General features: G+C 36.9%; 1 pseudogene; it reads right to left on the minus strand.

The window, feature by feature from the left end:
* The window catches only part of LOC122890332, a 165,812-nt pseudogene that overhangs the window by 136,729 nt on the left and 11,166 nt on the right, over nucleotides 1-17,917 (minus strand).

A 17,917-nucleotide genomic window follows, 5' to 3' on the forward strand; every position in this document is an offset into this window, starting at 1 on the left:
TTGGGAGACAGTGAAGCTCCGCTAGCCTGCAACCTCCTTAAAAAATCAGCCCGAGGGTTCCCGATCACAGTACTTGAAAGCTAAGCCACAAGATATGAATGTCTTTTCAGAGGCAGACAACAGCCCATTTGCCTGACCAGAGCTTTCCTTTTAGGATAATTGCATAACAAGAATAAATGTCAGTAAAAGGATGAAAGATTCATGTAGGGAAATAAAAATATAAACCAGGTCCTGAAAACATCATACTGAAACAGTCCATAGCCCTATTATGTGGAAAATAAAACAGGAGCAGCTGATATATTTTTTAAATGGGTTATTACAATCATAACTATCTTATCCTAACGATAGTTAGTTTTTCTGCCATATGTTTCCAAGGCAGGCTAGTATTCTCTAATTGGAGAGAAAGAAGATAGACTTCTCTCACAATTTTTGAAATAACAATTACTTTTCCATTTGATAAAAAGAAAAGGAACAAACAGGAACATTTTCTTCAGATTAACTATGAAAAAAGAACTACTATTTTAGTCTGATAAATACACAAGGAATGAAGCTTATATTCAATGAATATCCCACAAATATTTATTCAATTATTGAAAGCATTGTTCTAGATGTCAGGGAAATACAAAAATTAGTAAGATGATAATCTTTGTTCTGAAGCCTCTAGTGGAGTATACAAACATATGCATAATCATTATATTAGGCAAAAACTAGATATAGGGAGAGAAGAACAAAGGAAAAGATTGATCTTATGTGGAACAGTATAGAAGGCACAGGGTAGGTTCAGGAGGAAGGGCAAAACTGACAAGAACTACTAAGGAGGTAATATTTGAGAAAGACTTTGAAAAGTAGAATTTCTGCCCATGGATAAGAAGCATTATAAGGAATGGGGACAAAAAGCATGAATAAAGCTTGATGCTGTAAAGGTATAAGGCAGATTTATTTTATATCTAAGATAATATTTTATCAAGTATTTACACAGATTTCCACGCTTTCATCTCCAAAGTTGGCCTACTCATTGTGCTATAGACTAAGTATTCCCCAGAGCACAACCGTCCAAATAAGATGGAAGGTTCTTTCTCCCTTGTGGAGCAAGGTCAACTGTGATTGTGTTGTCCAGAGCAGGCAGGTAGGTCTCTGTGCTCCACCAGGTCATACAGGCACCCAGGCTCCTTTTACCTGCTGCCCTGTTAGCCTCCATATTGCCCTCATCCAAAAGGTTGAAGCTAGCTCACTAGAATCATATCTACATTCCTTTACCTGGATAGAGGGAAAGAAGCTTCTTTTCAAAGAAGTGACCAAGATGTTTCTCACTTGGCCAACAGAAAGGATCAAGCTGGGAGGCTTGTGTCCTGTGGAAAGTCCAAAGGGTCTAGTAACGTGAGGAAAGAGATATCAGGCGGTATGGGGGAACTAAGCAGTTTCTGACACACTAGGTGCTTAATGTTTATTGTTTAATTCATGAACAAATAATTAAATGAAAAAGTGAATGTCTCTATGTTCTGTGCAAGCCACAGTCTAATATAGGATTCACTAACCTCTTAGTTCTTTTTGTGAATTGAAGGAATTGAAGAGCAGATGTGCCAGATGCTTCTGTGGAGGAGTGTGTGTGTATATGTGTGTGTACATGTACATATATTTAAATACAAACACACACACACACACACACACACACAGTGGGAAGTGGAACAGCAGGTAAAGGGAAAAGTGAAAGAAAAAAAAAAAATTGAACTGCCAGAAAATGCTGGGATGTCATTCGTAACAGCAGTCTCTCTCAGGAAGTGTCCTGGCTCATTAATTCAGAGGACAATGTCTCAGCCTGGGGAGAGGTGGTTGTTTGTAAACCTATGTCCAACACTGGAACCCTGGAGTGACTTTGGTTCCATAGCTTCTCTCCACCAGCTATGTCTCCTCCTCATCTTCAGACACCATGCTCATCTCATGCCTTTGCTCCAGCTCTTACAAAATGAGCTCTCCTTCTGGAGGAAGCACGTGGTGGGATCACACTTCTCTGAGTCTTCCTCCTTCTGCTTGTATCTATATCATATTCTCAACAGAAAAATATGTCTGGGGTTTTGGAAGGGTACCTCTGGAGTTATAACCTGGGTTCTAATTGTATTTTATATCTGGCTTCAAAAAGAAACCTCATACCAAATAAAAAGCATTTGAATATATGTGTGTTTGCACGTATACACACACACACACACATAATTAAAAGCTTACAAAAATAAGATAGAGTCTCTGAAGACAAGGACTTGTTTGCATATCTCACAAGTATCATAGTCAAGAACTCAGAATAGGTGGAAATGAATAAACGTGGAATTGAACTTAATGGAACACGTAATTTCAATGTCATGAAATTTGGTCATAAATTCACTGAGGTGTGTCTCTTTGTAGAGCGTGGCTAATCAAAGAAGAACTATAAGTCTTAGAAAATAGGCAAGATACAGAAGTCTAGAAGTAGCCATAGATGTAGAGGCAATTCCAAAAGTAAAGAAAATGTATACTTTTATAGATATATCATTTCTGTTAGACAAAAAAGCAAGAGATTAATTTCTATCAAAAAAGAAGGCACTATTCTTTTCGTTATCTGATGAGGTCAAAGCTGACATCATTATTTTTGTCAGTCTGCTGTTGCCACAGTTCCAGAATGGAGTACACTCAGGGTTTCTATTATTTATGGTAAATGCTGCCTCAAACACCGAAGATGCCAAAGTGCACCAAAGTCAAGAAATATGAGTCACTGAAATCTCCAGTCATTCATCCACGCCTCTGTTCATTCATTCCTTGAAGAGACTCTGGGCTAGTCAGTTTATACCCCTTGCCCTCAAGAGTCTTACAGTCTAGGAAGGTATTTACATTCTAGGGGAGCTTTGTTGCCTACATTTTGATTCTTCCACACCTCTCTGTAAAGACGTTTTTTTTTGTGCATACCTTCATTTTTGCTCATTTATCTATAAGGGACAGATGCATGCGTATTTTAGAAAATACACAAAAATACAAATTCTGTGATAGTGAAAAATAAAAAGGAAATCACATTTTGAAGTGTATGGTTAAATGTGATGGCTTCATATTACCATTAGTTAATATCTTTTCACACAATACATACTTAACGAAAGATTCAAGTTAAAGGTAGCAGACGTAAGTCCATTTCATGCAGTGCCCTTCGTATTTTTCTTTTGGCTGACCGTGTGACAAATAGTATCTGACTGTCAATGTTTTTACCATGTTTTGTGGCTGACAAGAAGCTTTATTAATAGTAAAAAAATGTACCAACTGTACTATTTTCTTTTCGGTCCCTTGGGCTTGCATTAGTAATATTGTTTTAAGCAACAGTTTCCAGGAGGCATATTTTTAAGGTTCACATTTATTGTGTGTATTGGGGGGGTGTTTTAGTGCTAGCCATAAAAACCACGTAACCAGAATACACAAAAACTATATATTGGAATATGTAGAGATTAAATTGGATCAAACAGTCTAATAAAGACTCTGCTAGTAATACCCCCTCATACTAAGCTAGCACTCGAACCTTTGCTTATTCTGCATAGAGGGCATGACATCCAATCATCTGACATATACAACCAAGAATGGGCTGAGGGAGGAACCTCAGCAATTAATTTATTAAGTATAATAGAACTCAGCTCTTTCTTTTTTAAAATAAAAGAATAAGAGGAGAATTTCTTTTATTGCACCCCCAGTGGATTGTTTTGTGCACCCCACTTTGGAGACCACTGTAGTAGACAGTTGGGATAAAAGTAACAATTCCAAGATGTTTGAGCCATGTCTGCTTCAAAAAACCAAAGAATTAGGGCACCAATTAAGCTAAGCATCCACCTTCAGCTTAGGTCACAACCACAGGGTCCTGTGATTGAGTCCCACGTTGGGACCCCTGCTCAGCGGGGAGTCTGCTTCTCCCTCTCTTTCCATCCCTCTCCCTGCTTGTGCGCTCTTTCTCTTCCATCCTCAAATAGATAAATGAAATCTTTAAAAAAAACAAAAACAAAACAAAAAAAAAAGGAATAATGATGGTAGTTTTTTTTGTTTAGTTAATTTTTAAAATGCAATTTTTATATTTTTTATACTTTCATACACATACATTCATGTGCTCCATCTTAGGCCTAGAAAACAACCAGTTACCATCATTGCAGACCTTTAGTTTTATGGAAAATTTTCATTAGAACCCTTGGTTCAAGTCTTAGAATTCACAGGTCAGACTTTAAAACAGAAAGTGATAAGAGAATAATATAAAAGATTAAATAATCCAGTACTGCAAATAACCACACGCAGCTGGGTGTAAATGAAGAGATTAATAGGCACTTACTGAATGAAAAAAATCACATAAAAAGAATTTTGATCAGGTCCGGGTCTTAAAGAAGGAGCACAGTTTGGTTGGAGAGATATTTCCTCAACAGAAACCAAAAGAAACAGTCCCCAGTGTGAATAGAGGCAGTAAGGATAATAAAGAGATTGTTTTTATTTATGAATGGATATCTTTTAATGATAGGCATAGGACTGCAATGTGAATTCTCAGTGTGCCTTGGGGAATGGTCAAGGCTGAAGAGTTCTGAGTTATCGGATATAGCCTGATGGAGAGATCTAACTCAGATGTATCTTTCTTTTTAACCTGGTCTTAAAGTTATACTGATGACAAATAAAGCTTGGGGGTAGAGAATTTTATAGATTTTTTTTTTAAGTTACTTCTCTCAGTGGCTGCCTTCTTTATAAGAAAAAAATTTTTGACATTTATTGAATAACTCATGTGTATTAGGCACTATGCAATCCAATCATTATACAACCATGTAATAAGAATATTCTCATCTTGCAAATGACAAAATGGAAGCCCAGCTTGCAGAGTTGGTGACACCAGCCCCACTGTGTCCAAAGCCCTTGTTTGAGTTACTGCCTTTAGAAGTGTGCTCAGGAAACAGCCATGGGGCATTGTGGCACCTCACCTTCTTGAAAAACAAGAAAAAAAAAAAAACCAAAACAAAGTTAAAAAAATTATTTACAGGTCTATAGTTAGGACTTTTATAGATTTAAAAAAAATCTAATTATTCTTACATTGGATCAAGATGTAAGGAAAACCCCATGGGAAGGCAAAGACAATGCCAAGACACATTGGAGGACATTAAGAACTACTGATAAAGGAATCCTAGCCCCCCAGATTGTTCAAGAAAGACATCAGAAAACTCTAGGGAGCTGTCAGAGGGAAAACAAGCAAAGCAGAATTGGAAAAGTTCTGGAGAGATTGAAATTTGTCTGCATTGCACCTTTCCTTTGACGATTCACATCCACCTTATACAGAATCATTGTTTATTCTTATTTTGCCAGGTTTCCTTTTCTGGTCTGCTGGTTCTCTAGGGTTTCGTAGGCCAGTAGTTTGAGTTTTCAAATTTCAAAAACATTTGGGATTTCAAAAAGACAAAATGTAAAGGATACCCAGCAGCACAGTTTACTTAGGAGGCTTTAATCATAATAATCTGCATAGTGTATGAGACTTTCTACCTCAACTGCCTGTCTCCTTTCTCTAGTGTCCATGGAAAAAGTCAAGAACTCCTTCCTCTCACTTAAATACCACATAAAATTTTGGTGGAAGTATTTTGTCCGAGTCTCTCTTCCTGGTTCTCTTTCTGCTGTAATGAACCTGATTAGCTTGCAAGAGCTGCCAATGGCAGTGAAACAGCCTGGGTCATGGGGAGAGAGTCAAGTGCCACCCTAGGACTTAGCCGTCATTACCCTATGGAGTTGGCAATTTCCCTCAATGCCACCTGGGTTTGAGTTCTCTACCCTGGTTTAACATCTTTTGAGATGCAAAGACTTACCACAGCCTGGGCTGGGAATGAATTGTAAATGCTGACACCAGTGAAGGGGTGACAAGGAGAAGTGATCACAATTTAATCTGAGCTAAGAGGCATTTCTTTGCAGCAGGCATAAAGCAAGAATAAACTCCCATAACCTGTACATAACACACAGACCATTGCTAAAGAGCTTCATCATCACCATGCCAGACGCGAAGTGAGTTATTTCTCCCCTTCCCTGACTCACCCGTTTCCTCCCACTTGGTCACACATGGTAAACATTCATCTAACCCCCACTACAGTCCCCCAGTCTTATCAGGAAATCTGCACTCCCCATTATTGGAGCATGATGGAGCACATATTTCCAATGTAAAAAGACTGACATCATTATTATTTTAATTAACTATTTCCCAGTTTGTCTTCTTTTTCTCCCTTTTCCCTCTCTTAACATAACTCCCCTCCCACACTACAACCCAGTTCCCCCCCACAAAAGAATTTAGTTTGCTTCATTCATTTAAAGATTACTATAAACTTAGAACCTCAGAACCCCACAATAATATAGATTATTTGGGGATCATCTGTTGTCAGAAGATCCTTGACATCACTAAAATGTTGACCAGAGGAATGATGGTATTGTTCTATTGAAGTCTCTTCATTTTTTTTTTTTTTACTTTGTTAGTATTTTAAAAAGGGATAACAGAGTATTTTCTTGGACACCTTGACCAGATAGATGTAAAACTGATTATTACTAGTTTATGTGATCTTCATTGACAAGATCCAAAGTAAAAATTGCTAGTACATTTCATCTGTGGTTAACATGTACACAACTTTGCTCTGCATGAAACAGTGTTGTAGCTAGGTCTCAGCATGAGACCTACACCCCCTTTATAAAGAACTGTGCATTTACATGTCTAAATTGATGAAAATATTCTCAGAGAACTTACTGAAGAGAGAATATAGGAAGTTGTGATTTCCTTAAACAGCCTTTTACATTTTTCAATGCATTTTTTTTAAGAGGGTTTTGACCACACACATGTACAGTCTCTAATTTGGAAGCCTAGTTTCCTGTTATAATCAACACAGATTACTTTTGGACTGAAAAAAAGTCAGACAAACCTTCTAAATTGTTGAACTCTCTGGGTACATGTATCTTCTGCCTTGTTAAGTTTATTTACTTTATACAGTTTCCCTTCTTTTCTTGCTTCAAAGCCTGTTCAATATCACTGACTAAATCATAGAAAGAGTTCCAAGATGATCTACAAAGCCACAATCACTGAAGCAAGCGAATGCTTAATTTAAAGAATCAGGGCAGGTGGTGATCTCCTTTACTTTTAAATTACTTTATAGCTGGAAAACATAAACATAGTTTTTAATTATAAAATGATCTTTGTGTATTTCATAGATTTATAATTATTTTCTCACCAATGATTCAGTTGAAGGAATACATACTCAAATAATCATAATTTTAAAAAATGAATTCTATACTTCTCTATCCTCCCTTTCCCTGGTACTAAGTCTCATATTTTAAGAAAACTTTGCCCTCACAGTATGTTTCTGGTATCCAGGATGTCTACTTACAAAGTCATGACCACATGTGTCCAGTTGAGTGTTGTCCTCTAAGATTGACAACTTAAGGGAAATGAACTTACTAGAGATTTGTCCTAACTTGAGTAACACTCACCATAAGTGGTCCCTGAGTTGCTACTGTTTGGTGGTGGCACTTGAGTTGAAGAGGGAGATTCTTCGAGAACAAAATACCTGGTGACCAACAGAAGGGCCCAGAAGAAAATGGAGAGGAGAGAGAAGATGAAGAGGGTGAGAATGGCTCCAAATTCTCACGAGACTGAGAGGATGTGATAGCATGAACCTGGTGGTCAATGAAAGAGGAAGACAGGTTGGGACAACAGTTTAAATTACAGAGAAAATAATGGGAGGGGTGCCTGGGTGGCTCAGTCGGTTAAACCTCTGCGTTCTGCTCAGGTCATGGTCCCAGGGTCCTGGGATCAAGCCCCGAATCAGGCTCCCTGCTAGGCTCTCTGCTTCTCCCACTACCCCTCCCCTGTGCTCGTGCTCTCTCTTTCTCACACACATACCCTCTCTCTCAAATAAATAAAATCTTAAAAAAAAAAAAAAAAAGAATTGTTGACTGAATCCTTCCCCTATGAGGTTGTAAGATGGAATAACCATGCTTTCATTCAATATTTATTTGGCTTACACCATGAGATCGGCTACTTTGTAGGCATTCAAGACACAACAGTAAACCAGACTGTTCTCAGGGACTATTGGGTCTAACCGGGATGTGGAAGTAGTAGTGGATGTGTGCAGACAACCGACTAAATAGGCAATTCCAAAACAAGGAGATAAATGCCACCAGACAGTAAACACCAACAGCGCTGGGGTTCATAATATTGTTAAAGGCTCCAAGAGGGTTTGCTGTGTGGTGGGCATGGAGCTAGCATTTAACCATAATAGTTCATTTCAACCTCATGACAACTTTAAGGGATGGGACCTTACATTTACAGAGGGGAAAAGATTTGGTCGCTTACCCAAAGTCACCTCTTTTTAAAAGTAACGGGTTCGGAATTTGAACCTTGGTAGCCAGATGCCATGTGTCTTATAGCCCCGTCAGAGGAGTACATTGGCACTGAACAAGAAAAAATTACCTAAGAATGGGGATGGTAGCTATGGCAGAAATACAGAAAAGACGTGTGGGGAGGGAAATGACCCAGAGAAGGAAGAGGGCATGATGTTTTCATGGAACAGTCACCATCTGGAATGGTTGAAGCATGGAGTCCAGGGAGAGGAGGTAAAGACGGAGTGCGGAGGAGACAGATAGGTTCACACCTTGTAGGAAGGCCTGCTTAAAAGCTAGTGCTTCTGGGCGCCTGAGTGGTTCAGTTGGTTAAGCTTCTGCCTTTGGCTCCGACCATGATCCAGGGTCCTGGGATGGAGTCCTGCATCAGTCTCCTTGTTCAGCAGGAAAACTGCTTTTCCCTCTCCCTCTGCCTTTGCCTCTGCTTCTGACTCGTGCTCATTTTCTATCTCTTAAATAAATAAAATATTTTTTTAAAATAAAAGTCAGTACTTCAGACTCTTCCAGGCTATAGACCGGAGAGCCCTGTGCTGGGAAGCATAAAAAGCAATTTCGTCTGTGAGGTTTCCAGGCACTTTGGTTTTGGTGAAATGGAGATTTTTGTTTTTTTTTTTTTCAAATTTTTGTTCAAGAACTTAAGAAGATGATACAGGTGATTTAATGTCTGTGTTCTAGTTTAGAAAGCTCAATTTCATCATGGTAAAGTGACTTGCCAAGGTCATGCATTAGAGAGCAAATTCTAACTAAAACCCTGGTGTCTCTTCTTATCTTCCAGTGTCTCTTTACCAAATGGCTATCTTATTACAATAAATTTAAATTTAAAATTTAATATGATTTTTAAAACATAATCTTTATTGTTAGAAATGAAATTGCTTTTCCTCCTCATAGCCTTTCTCTTCCTAGCATACACAATGTCAGATGATCATCCTGAAATACAGTTCTCAGCATAGTGCTCCTTTATTTCTGTGTAATCATAAAATGTTCAACTGTGGTCAATAAAAGTAACAAATTCTTACAGTGAACAAGTATGTTCTTTTTAACCTCACTTTATATATTACACATACTTTGTAGAATCACTTTGGAGACTATAAAATAAATCAGTAGAATGTATTTTCTTTCCAACCAAGTGAATATTATATATATTGTTTTGTGTTACAGCACTTTGTCCCAAATTTCTTTTTATCAGAGAGTTACAAAGAGCACTTCAGAAAATAAGAAAGCTAAGTGAGTTCATCAACAGGCTTGCTAATCTATCATTCCATATTTTCCTTCTGATAATCTTCACCTATCAACTGAGTCACCATTTTAACTCAGTGATAGTTACCATTCATCTTATCTCTACAAATTTCCTTCACAGAGGAGTGTATTTGCCTTATAGATACAAGTTTTGAATGGAAATACAAAGGGGATGTATTGTGTTCTTGGGGGAAAAATGAGCAGTATAATATTTAAGAATGTCAAGAATAATTTTATAAAGTCATTAGTATTTAAAATCTGCCTTTGCAAAGTTCATATCCTCTGCTGGCTTGTCTTCCCCACAAATGATTTGAGAAGGCTTCAGCTGGGACACTCTGAGCCAAGGAATGTGTGCACTTGAAGTAGGTAACAGGTGCAAGCTTTGATGGTTTCTGAAAGCTCTGGCTTCTTGGAAGGCAGGGCAGAGCTCTCCAGATGCCCTTGTGTGTTCTGATTCCTAAAACGGAAAGCCCGCGGTGATCCGTCTGCTTTGCGGGTCTGGCTGTGTCTGAAAGCAGACCTCAGGAATTAACTGTCCCAACATGAAGTCTTCAGAAACTATGCATCTTGATCAGTCTCCATGGTGTCCCACGGCCTGCACATGTTTTCTGTAATCTACTAAAATCAAAATTACTGAACATTGTTGTGTGTCCCCCCACCCCAGGAATATCACAACGATGAACCCCTCCTCTATTCTCATATAGAGCAAGTAGAAAACTATAACCTTCTCATTCCACTAGCCTTTGCAGGCTATCCTCAAGCACTGTCACTCACTAATGCACACTCGTAAGTAGCCACTAAGGAGATGCTTGGATGGCTCAGTTGGTTAAGCATCTGCCTTCAGCTCAGGTCATGATCCCAAGGTCCTGGGGTTGAGTCCTGCAACCAGCTCTCTGCTGGGCCTGCTTCTCCCTCTGCCTGCCACTCCCCCTGCTTGTGCTCTCTGTCTCTCTGACAAATAAATAAATAAAATCTTAAAAAAAAAAAAAGAAAGAGAGAAAGTAGCAACTAAGGAAATGGAACACTAGTTTTTACATACCTAAAAACATTATGCAACTCATCTATATAGAAATTTTATATATATCTGAAGTTTACATGGCTTGAGAGAAAACTGAAAAAGAAAAAAATGTTTACTCATGGAGCCTTACATTATAAAAAGATGGAAGAATGCTGGAAGTCAGAGAATTGAAACCTGAAACAGTTAAACTTGCAAAGAGACTCATTCATTATTTTTCAGAAAGGAAAATCTTCTTAAAGCTAAAGCATTCAATTCTTGGTTTCAGTCCAAAGGTTCTGTTCAGTTGTTTTGAAGTTACAGGGAAAAAAATGTACTTTTCCTATCGTACCCATTGACATTTTTAAACAAAAATAATTCAAAGATATTTAAACAGTACAACTTCAAATGTCTGTTGTTAATCCATTGTGGGGAAGAATCTGTAGAAGAAAAAAAGAACTATGAAAAAATAAACTTAGAGTTTGGTCATTCTTTCAAACAGTGAATCAAACTAAAATCCTTCTAGGTTTATGATGGTACTATCAAAGTTGGTTTATTTTTAACTAAAAGAATAAGATTCTTGCATTGTCTCTTCTAAAGTAGTTTTTACAGGAAAAAAATTAAAACTATGGTATTTAGAATCATAGAACAAAATAATTGCATGCCAGGAAATTCTGTCTCACCAAGAAATGCTAAATTAGCCTAATCATCCTGCCATTTCAGGAATATTTCCTGGTGAAGGCTACTCTTTATTAAGATCAGACAAAGTAGAATGGATATGTGATTTTTTTTCCAAATTTCTGTATTATAGTTTGAATTCAAATTCTATTAAGTGATCAAGGATGCACAATTTAATTAAAGAAAGAACATTGAGTACAACTAAAGAGATAAAAGCTTATCAATATGTCACTGTAAGTTATTTGGCCTCCTGCATTTAGAGACAGTGGGAAATAGATGGTTTTGAATTCTTGGGTAAGATATTTTAGGTCTCATAATTTTGGCTTCCTTATTTATAAAATGGAAATAATGGTGAGATTCTTGTAACAAAAGAGAAGATAATGTGCCAAATGATACAGATGATATCTGGCCCAGTAAATAGTTGCGATTGTCCATTTCCTTCCTCTTTCTAGAGGCAAACATTCATTAATATAATTAAAAATTATGAAATGCAAGTACAAGGAAATGACACTCAATAACCAATACTGTCCTAAATAAATTTGTGCAATAAATTAATTTACTCTCCATTGAATTAGTGTCTTTCATACTGTTTATACACCATCAGTGCATATGAAATCAACTTAGTTGGTTCTAATCGGACAGGCAGAGAAGACGAAAGAAAAAGAGAGAAAATATCACATTATATCGTACACAGAAGAGTGTTGTTCCATTCAGCTGTCATTTCAGTTACAAGTATGGCATGTCTCTGTATTGTAGACTAGGTCACAAGGTCAAATGTATTTCTTAATGTGGGTCACATTTTTTTTTTCAAAAAATAAGGAGACATTGCTTACTTAATCTGTTCCTTCAATTCTGATATCAGCTTCGATTTTTGACTTTACAAAGTATATATAAAGATGACCTTGAGCATATGCTAGTATTCAGAAATTCACTAATGCATTTTCATCAACTGAATCTATTTTCCACAGCCAAAGGAAGTCAAACATTCTGGTCGTCTGACCAAAAACTATAATTTATTGAGCAATTGCTAATTGTGAGATGCCCACTTTTATTTAATCTTCAAAACTGCTTTATGAAGTGTAAGTATCCCCTTTTTACAATGAGGGAACTGAGGCTTAGTGAAGTGAACCCCAAGACAAGATGAAATTCCCGTCTGGTCTCATTCCACACCCTTGCTTTTCATCACTGAATCATAACACATTCTCGGGTGAAATATAATTATCTAGTATGGTAAGTGGAGAAACAGGTCCCCTGGCTCAGGCTTCCTTTTTTGCCGCATGTAGAGTAATACAGACTGGGAAAAGTTTGCACCACACAAAGGGAACTGCACAGAGATGGCGAAGAACACTTCTCCCACAGAGCAAATTAGGTCTATCAGTGACTGCTTGAGTCATAACACAGTTTAGTCTTTGAAAGAGTCAGAATTGTATAAATACAGTACAGGAAGTTCAAAAAGTAATATTTTAGAAGCCGCATTCTTTTCTCCAGAACAGACAGCACAGAAGGTTCCATTTCCCACATTAAAACACTCTGTCTTCTCCTTGGGACACAGTGAAACATTTACTAAGAAGTCTGAACATCCAGGAGCATGAACCCTGATTCTTTCCACTGTGTTCACAAGAGCAATGGATTCAATGGCAGTCCAGAACTCTGAAATAGCCTGTTGAGATTTCTTTGCTCATGCTAGCTAATATGAATCACTTTGACTAAGTATTGCTCTGCTTTGCAGAATGGTATTCTGACATTATTAATAGTTGGCTCAGTTAAATTGACCACAATAAGAGCTTTCTCCAGCCAGAGATAGAGCCTATCAAGCCTTTATGAATGTCAGCATTAAGTTGGGCTGTGGATTCAGATCCAAATTTTGAAACATAATAAACACTCTCCAAAGATATATTACGATGGGCCAGCTACTAAAAACCATCATAACAGGGCAACTGTGAAACCCCAAATGAAACCTAACCTTTGAATGTGTCGTATAAGAAACATACTATAAAATGGAACTTCTTAAGGGGATTTCCACAATACCTACCAGAGAACACATTAATCTCATTTTTCATTTGTCTTCTTATTGTGCTTGTGTGTAGCTACTCAGTGCGAATCTGAATTAACTTACGTGATATCAATTGGTCTCAAAACATCCTGTTGCAAAATGTCTCACTTATAAATGGTATGTACTCAGAAATACGACAGAGCAAGAGCTGGCAGAACGTGTCACAAGCATCACCAAGAGGCATCTTCACTTGAGCTCCAGTGCACACAGCACCACCTCCGACACAAGGAAAGACACCCAGGGGTGGCTTGGGAAATTTATTCTAAGTTACGCCAATGTGTTATGAAGTAACATTCTTTTTTAAAAGCAAAAATTTGGGGTGGAATTCCAATCAAATTAGTCAAAACCACTGTATTAGACTAGAAACAACCTCTTAAATCACTCAATTCATGTTCTTTGGGAACAAGACAGTCATTTAGTGAGGAACCTGGAATCTGCTTTTTCAAGGATTTAGAACGAAGTGATCATTTACTTTTCAATGACAAACTTTAAAACTGTTGATGACTTTTCTTGAACCCCACCCACATCAGCTCAAATTTTACTGATAGCTGCATATTTAAAACTAGGCTGCCATTCAGCTCATGTAATATTATACTGAGTATGGAAAAAGAATCATCAGGATAGCAGCTTAAAACATAATTATTATACTCTGTGTTATGGTTTTAGCAGCTGGTCTCAAAGTCGTTTCTATCAAAGTTCTTTTTCCGTTAATTTTTTAAAATTAATTCATTATTTCTGGACACCTGAGTGGCTCAGTTGGTTAAGTGTCTGCCTTCAAATCAGGTCATGATCCTAGGGTACTGGGATAGAACTCCTGAATCAGGCTTCCTGCTCAGCAAGAAGTCTGCTTTTCCCTCTACCTGCCCTTCCCCCTGCTTGTGCTCACTCTCTCGCGCGCGCGCTCTCTCTCTCTCCAACAGATAAATAAAGAAATAAATAAAATCCTTAAAAGAATTAATTTATTACTTCTTTACTAGGTCATATTTTCTGAGCCTTTACTAAAGCTCAATAGAGATAAAGCAGAGAAATAGAAAAAATACTAATAAAAACAAGAAGTTTCCCCCATCACAAGCAGGAAAAAAATCACTAACATTTAGAATTGTATACTTTCAAACATAGTTTCAATGTGTATAAGCATTCATTAAGTTTTTAAAAAAAAATCATCCTATAGTACATCCCCAATAAACTGTAAGTCACAAGTAAATTGTCCTTGTTAGTAAAAGTTTACAAAAATGTTCTTAAAAGCTGCAAATTTTACACTTCTGGAATGTATAATAATTTATTTAACTATTTTTTAAATATTGTTAGGCATTTAAGTTTCTTCTAATTTTTCACTATTATAATTTACATCACTGTGAATAACGTTTACATACTCCTTATATTCATTATTTCTTAGAAACAGAATTGCTATGTCACAAGGACCAACATGTTTAGTATTTTTGATATATATTTCCTAATTCCTCCAGAGAGACAGAAATTGTACCTTTTCCCACTTGTATCATCATAGTCTGGCCATGTGGAGATTATCATTGTGTTAGGCATCTTCTAAGATGGTACCCAATGATTCTCTCCCCTCAGAGTAGGGTACAGAGAGAAGACTTGCTTCTGTGAAGAGAACATAGTAGAAACAAGGGGCTATCACTTCAAAGATCGGCTTGTAAAAAGAATACTTCTCTCTGGTTCTCTCTGTCTCTCTCTGTCTCTCTGTCTCTGTCTGTCTGTCTCTCCTTCTCATCACATGTGCTGGGCAAAGCAAGTTGCCATGTTGCTGAAAGTCCAATGGAAAGGCAGATGTGATATGAGTTTGAAAGAGAATCCTTTGGTATCAGTTTAATCTTGAGATGTAACTTCCTAAGGAACCTTGAGCCAGAACCACCCAGCTAAACTACCCCAGATGCTTGACTCACAGAAACTGAGAAAAACAGTCTGTTATTTCAAGCTGCTAAGTTTTAGGGTGAGTTGTTCAACAGCAATAACTGTAATTAAGACAATCATTTTTTTCTACCTTCACCAATTTTCTGTATTAATAGAAAAATTAAACATTGTCTTGCCTTCATTTATTGATCATTTATAATTCTTTTGTTAAAAATGATCCATCATCATGTTTTTCTTTTTCCTTATTACCTTATGAGAGCTCATTAAGTATAAAAGGTAAGTACAACTCTTAACCATTATGTGTTGCTAATATTGTTTTCTCAGTTTTCTAGTTTGCTTATACTTCTCTAGACACTGAAGTTGTTTGACCTGAAAAAGTCTTTCAATTTTTTTTTTTTAAATCTATCCGTATCTCCTTGTATGGTTTCTTCTTTAGTGATTATACAGAGAAAAGTCTTCTTCATCCCTAAATTAAATACATATCCACCTATATTTTCTAATTGTTTTAGCTACTAACATATAACCATTAAATCTATTAAAATTTTATTTGTATGATATAAGGTAAGGATACACATTTTTCCCCAAATACATTTCTAATGATCCCAGAAATACTTATTTATTTTTTATTTTATTTTATTTATTTTTTCAGTGTTTCAAGATTCATTGTTTATGCACCAGAAATACTTATCTATAGTATTTTCTCAGATGAATTTAGATTTTTTACTTTTATAGTAAATTCTTGGAGTAGCAGTTCTCAAAGTGTGGTCCGTGGATTGCAGGGGTTTCTTAGAAAATGGCACAGTCTCCACAAGATTAAAAGTATTTCACTGTCTTGACTTTTACTCTGATGAAACAAGGTCAATGGAAAGTAGAACTTTGGGATGCCTTAGTACCAACTAAGGGCAGTTCAATGCATATGTGCTAGTAAGCATTGTATTCTTCACCTCCACACACTTGCACTTAAAAAAACAAAGACAAAAACAATAACCAGCTTGCTTAAAAAACACTTTGATGAAGCCATAAAAATTGTTAATTTTATTAAATTTGAACCCTTGAGGGGCACCTGGGTGGCTCAGCTGGTTAAGCTTCCTACTCCTGATTTTGGCTGAGGGTCAGGAGATCCAGCCTGCTTAGGGGTCCATGCACACTCGGGAGTTTGCTTTTCTGCCTCTGCCTCTCCCCTGGTGCACGTGTGTGTGTGGACACATGCACATGCTTTCTCTCTCTCTCTCCCTCAAATAAATAAATAAATATTTTTAAAAATAAATTTCAAATCTTTAGTACTCATACTTTCAATATTCTGTGTGACATACCAGACAGTACACCTAAAACACTTCTGTTGCATAGTGAAAAATGATACCTGTTTTGAGGAAAAACATTGTGCAATTGTTTGAATTGAGAGCATTCTTGAATTGAGAGTCATACTTTCAAGTAAAATGGTGTCTTGAAACACCATTTTACTTGAAAGAACAACTCTGAGACAAACAAGGGTCATTCCGACTTAGGTATCTGGCAGAGATTTCCTTGGAAATGAACTATGTGAACTTGCTACTTTAAGGAAAACTATTTAAAAGATTCCCAAAGATAAAATTTAAGCTTTCAAGTGAATATTAGAATTTTGAGAAATTTGTAATTAATACTGTAATCTGGACAGTTTACCGATACTCAAAGACATTTCTGATGAGATTAGTGACAATAGTAACAAGTGTGATTTTTTAACATCATGTGATAAAATCTAGCAGCATATAGAACATCTGCATAGCTCAGTTCAAAGTCTGAGATAGAAAAATTGATTATAGAGTACAAAAAGTTCATTTAATGGTAAGGTTTCAGATTTTACATTTCAGCTAATCTTTAAAAAACTACTATGTAGTTAATTCTAGTTTAGCCTCAGAGAAACATACTGATAGTTCCTCCATTATCAACCATATATTTGTGTGAGGCCAGACTTTCTTTTTTTTTTTTTTTAAGATTTTATTTCTTTTATTTGACAGAGAGAGATCACAGTAGGCAGAGAGGCAGTCAGAGAGAGGAGAAAACAGGCTCCCCGCTGAGCACAGAGCCCGATGTGGGGCTCGATCCCAGGACCCTGGGATCATGACCTGAGCTGAAGGCAGAGGCTTTAACCCACTGAGCCACCCAGACGCCCCCAGACTTTCTCAATATACACTAACCAAAACAACATAAGGCAACCAACTGAACTCAGAGGCAGACAAGAGAACCCAGCTATATTTTATTGAACATGACAGGAGAAAGAAATGAGAAAGTGTAAAATGGTGGCACTCTCACCATTATTTTCATTTCAGAAAATATAGTTTTCTAAATAAAAACATGCTCTTTATGTTAATATGCAATTGGTGTGTTATGGCAATTTGAAGGAGTTAATGTCAGTGACTATTTAATTTCTCTGTTTTAATTTCTCATACAGTAAATATTATTAGTTATAACCCACACAAATAAGTTCACTTTGGGATTCCATTTTCTTTTCTTCTTTGTTCACATCAAGTCTACTGGATCCTTAAATGTGCTCAAGTCCTAAAAATACCCTTAGGTCCACTTCTTCTACCTATTGCTTCTCACCTTCCCTTCAAAACCAAATGCATTCTCTCCACTCTTGGCTTCCAGGAAAGAACAAATGCCGTAGTCTTCCTTCCTTGATGACTTCTCACGCTCAGTCAACATTGCCAACTCAT

This window comes from Neovison vison, chromosome 11, assembly GCF_020171115.1.
Source record: "Neovison vison isolate M4711 chromosome 11, ASM_NN_V1, whole genome shotgun sequence".
In the NCBI taxonomy this organism is placed as follows: Eukaryota; Metazoa; Chordata; class Mammalia; order Carnivora; family Mustelidae; genus Neogale; species Neogale vison.